The sequence below is a fragment of the Nothoprocta perdicaria genome, unplaced genomic scaffold (assembly GCF_003342845.1).
Source record: "Nothoprocta perdicaria isolate Ctin4 unplaced genomic scaffold, notPer1 scaffold_10, whole genome shotgun sequence".
NCBI lineage: Eukaryota > Metazoa > Chordata > Aves > Tinamiformes > Tinamidae > Nothoprocta > Nothoprocta perdicaria.
Genome location: NW_020454094.1, coordinates 7,550,984 through 7,556,077, shown reverse-complemented (window position 1 = coordinate 7,556,077; position 5,094 = coordinate 7,550,984).

The following is a 5,094-nucleotide window of genomic DNA, read 5'->3' as shown; positions in this document are numbered from 1 at the left end:
AACTTTAAGAGAAAAGTGTCATTTTAAGATAAAAATGGAATATTGCTGTATTGTAAGCAGAATACAATCCTCACAAGTATAAATGAAGGCAATCTGTCTGTTTTTATTATCAGAGGAGACAGAAATACAAAAGAGGAGCTATGCTGGGCCACACTGGAGGCCCCTATAGCCCACTCCACTGTCTCTGACAGTGCTGAGCAGCAACTGCTTAAAGAAAGAGCATAAGAATCAAGGAAATACAGATCTGTTTCCATATATATTCTCAGAACTCCCAGCAACTTGCACTTTTGAACTTAGTGAATCAGATGATTGGTTCCTTCCAACAGGCATCAGCAAACTGGAGTGTCATGAAGTTATCCATGATTTTTGAATCCGTGCACACCTTTGTCTCCCAGAACATGGAGGACAGGCACAAAAGTTCCACAATATCCTTATGTGTCACATTATTGTGTTTTAATTTTGCCTTGGTTCAACTAATTCAGAAGGTCTCCCTCATTCTGGTGCTACAGAAAACAGTGAATATTTGACCCCTTTTCACTTTCCTTGTACCATTCACTCAGGATGCTATAGCCCTTTATCACATCCCCTCTTCCTTGTCTATTTTACAAGCCCTAGCCTGTTAGTTCTCTCTGATACAGAAGTTGTATATATATTTCTGCTCGTCCTTTTTGTCCTTTTTTGGATCTTGCCCAACTCCTCCATAGCTTAACATATTCTTCTTCAGAGTTTGCAACTAGAAATGTACATAATAATAAAGATGTCACTTCATCAGGGAACTTGTTTTCTCCTTTGTTTTCTATTGTTGTTTCTATTGGTGTTTCACATGTTCTTTTCCAGTTTGTTTCTATTGTATCCAGGAGTTTACTTTTTCTTTCATAGTAATTCCCATCAATACTTGTTCTGCCTTTTGACTATTGCTGAGCACTACTGACTCTTTGAAAAGAAAAACCCAGAATGACTTCAAGGTGACTTCCTGAATAATAGCAATTTCCTTGGGGACCAACACTTAGGGTTTTCTTATCCCACATGCACCACATTTCTCAACAAAGATTTTCATTAACTATTCTATTACAGCTGAGATCCCTCAGCTTCCTTTCAAAAAAAAAAAAAAAAAAAAAACTAGCATGCTTAAAGCAAGCACCAAGCTGCTTCCTTTGTTAATTCAGGATTCTAACTTTTTCGGGACAAATAACACTAGCAAAAATGTTCAGCTGTAATTTTCAAGTAAATGTAGAGCAACTGAAATGGCTGGTGGGCAAAGATGTTCCTATTGGTACAACTTCTTCTTTGGCTTCCCCATTCTCTGTCCTCCATAAAAAGGTCCTGTGGTTGCAGTGTCTGGGGTAAAAGTTTCAGTGACTAATGGTGTCACCTGCCGATCTCAAAATCTCAAATACTGTTTCCTGTAGCAACACGACTGATTTTCATTTCAGTTTTTACCTATTTCAAGCTAGACAGAAAAGTGTTAGTGCCTTACTCTAAAGTCGTCTTTTAAATAAATAAATAAATAGATAGATAGATAAAGAAATAGATAAAGAAATAAATAAATAAAAGTCAAGGAAGCATAACTATTCTGGGAAAGAGGATGGGGAAACTGCACGGGTCAGTTTTGGACCAACACCTAGTCCCTCTTAGCAGATATAATGAGTACCACTCCGTAACCTAGTTGGAGATTTTGGGGGTTCTTCTATATCCCCTTTTGCTAACAAGACCTACCTCAAGTAAAGATGAGGTTTCAAAGTCACATCCCTTATACAAGAACACCAGCAACAAGACTCTAGTCATACTAGCAACTGAGGAGGGAAGCAGAGTCTCAGGGAGGCCCTGAGGTACTTCCAGAGGTTCTGAGAAATTTATGGCGTAGCTCGCTGACATGAAAACAGTGAAAAGCGAACACCACCTTGGTGAGGAAATCCCAGGAAAATGTTATAATCTCCAATCAGGACGCCCTCTTGAAGGAATTGCCATGAGAGGCTGTAACCCTAGGGAGAAACTACCAGAATGTTCTCCCTGGACTAACAAGCTATTTGTAAGAGTCAGCTCTTCAGTGACAGTTGGGAAGTAGAACACAGTGGGGAATGCAAGAGGTAATGTTTATGTGCAGTGTCTGTTACTATCTTGTTTAGACTAGAGTAAGGAGTAGAAAGGCAAGAAATCAGCATATATTCAGAACAGAGCAGTCACTTTGTCTGTAAGCAACAAGAGTTACCAAGCAGGAGGAAAGCAAGATTGGTGACACAGATGCCAAGTCTAAAATTGTTATGTTCAGGGAAGGAGACAGAAGATGATATTAGATGGCAATGATATTGCTCGAAGGCACTACTCCATAGCTGGTCAGGGGAACAGACTGGGTATGTAGCAAAAATAAATAAATAAATTAAAACAAAGAGAAACTGAGCAGTTAGGTGTAATGCACTCAACAAAATAGCACCAAAACAATGAGAAACGATCTGCTTGCTGGAATTCTATTCCATTATCTGAAAGTGAAAGCAGTAAGTACACATTGAACTAAGTACACATTGATAGGGAGGAACATAGGAACTCTGAAACACATGTTCATAGTTGCTCATAGCTACGGCCAATCCTAGATACTCAGAAGGGGAAGAGTCTTTTCACAACATTCAGGCTTGATGTGTCCTGTTGGACTTTATCCTTTGAGATATCCTGAAAGAAGGAATCATCTAACAAGCAAGCAATGAGTTTACACTTAGAGCAGTCTCCCAGGACCAACTTTGGGCAAAACCTGATAGATCTGGTCCTTCAATAATCAGAAGGGCAGGAGCAGAGAAAGCCCAATCAAAGCCCAGGAGAAAAGATAAAAAGGACTGAGTGGTGCTTCTAGAAGCCAGTCCCTGATTGAAGGAAAACTCAGCACTGCCATAGCCAAAATCCCTGGCTAACACTGCCTATGGCTTTCTGCATGTGTAAGTCATGTAAAGACCCCATCCCTATCTTGGGTTAAATCTCTGTCAGCTGCTACAAAATCACCTGAGATCACCTGTGAGATACAGTCCATGCCCAGAGTGTTATATGACTTAATTTCAATGCAGCATCTTAACATTTTAAATTTCTCAATCATACTTTCATATTTGGTACTTACAAGAGCCATACCCTACTGCAAAAAGGTCCTTGTACTTTGGATTCCTGTAACGAGAGAATTAATAAAAGACTACATTTATTATTAACCATGTAGCTTAACAGAAATGCATAGTGTACCACACTTTAACATCAGAGTCCATTCTCATAGGACTGCGTACAGTCTAAGGGCTTGACCTAGTGAACATATGCCCAAGGAAAGTTTGTGTGAATAATTTTTCTAGACTCAAGACTTATAAAAGAAATAGAACATCAGAAGACCACAGCAGTACAAGGAAAGGATGAAAAGGGCACAGGCTGAGACAGGATGTCAATCTCCAGTACTGTTTGGCTTGTACATATCATATTCACTGAACAGCTACATTTAAAGATGAGTCTTTAAGGAAGGGGAAAAGGCAGGGATGTGTCAGCTTCCATCACTCAAAGCAAGAATAAAGGAGCTTCTAAACCACAACAGAATAATATCCAGCACACTCACTTTCCCTAACCTGTCACTAAATAATGATGGATGTCCCAGAGACAGCTATCAGGTCAATAATTCATGACCACAGACCAGGAAGGAAAATTCCCTTCTGATCCAGTTGGTGACCAGTATGTTTGCTGAAGCATAATGACTATGAACATTTAGCTATCTATGATGCCTTCTAGAGTCCCTTCATTGAAAAACATCTACTTTTTTCTGCCTCTCCTGCTATGTGTGGACAGTTACTGTAGGGTTTCAATGCGACAAAGGTCAACACTGCTGCTGTCCTTAACCCACACAGCACTCCATGGATATATATTCTCCAACAGCCATATAGGTCAAACACATATAGGTCAAACACATCTAATGAATGTTTTCTCCAACCTTCTATTCTGAATTGATAACATGAAAACACTTCTCATTTCAGTTTTCCATTTTTCTTGTGCTAACACCTCAGAGTCCTAATGTCCCTTGGGAGATGGTAGGAGACTGTCACTAATAACAATTTGTAAAACAAAAGAGTAAATTTGAAAGTCTTATTGCATAATTCAATTTTGGATTATTTTTCCAAATCTAGGACCACTTTTCTGTTATTTACCTGAAGCAAGAACAATAATAGCATAAATTACCTACAAAGAAAACAAGGTCTTTTCTCCCAATTTTGTATCTCATTTTAGGATTATTTTCTATTTCTCACACAACTGCATCCTCCTTTCTTAAAGCATAATTATTGCAATGGCTTGGGTGGATGTGAGACTTCAGCCATGATCTGCCTCTCCACAGATCTTGTTTGGCAAGATACTGAGCTGCAAACAAGTGAGAAGAGGCCTGGCTGAAGGGGAGCAGAAGACAACTACATCAATCTCACGCTTACAGCATGAACCAGGCAAGCTCTGGAGAGGATCAAGCCTGTTAAAAGGTAAAAGGACTCATTTACGCTGCTGAGAATTTTTTCCTTTAATAACTAATGCCTCAGAAAGACAGTGTGGACTTGAAAGTGTTAGTGAAAGCTTCTGGACTGACCAGGAGCAAAGATACACAGGAGGACTGGAGGGCAAAGTGTTGCTACACTGAAATGTGTAAAATTGCAGCATGCAACTGTTACTGCTGTCTACCCAAATACCTTTGTAAGGCCATGAGTAAACAGGTTTTTCACCTGTGATGGCACCTGTGAAAAATGTAATCACTGGCCCTTCTCCTGCCCTAGGCTGCTCTAGGATCCATTCCTGCTGAATACTCTGCAAAGGACATGCCACTCAGCTTGCTCAAGAAGGAATTCTTATTTGCTCTGCTAAGTGCACCCGCCCTGCCCTAACACTGAGCACAGAGCCTGCTTTGCCTTCCCCTTTTGCTATTCAAGTCTCACAGAGGGTACTTCTCATCCAGAAGCACCTGGCATGCTTATGTGCTGCCAAAAGTAGCTAACTGGAATTAAACAGTGTTCCCAATGAGAGAAGAGCTGTCTAGTAACGTGCTCTGACATCATTAGTCCAATTTCTTTGCAAACCAGCAGAGCAAGCTTGCCATGAAAAGAC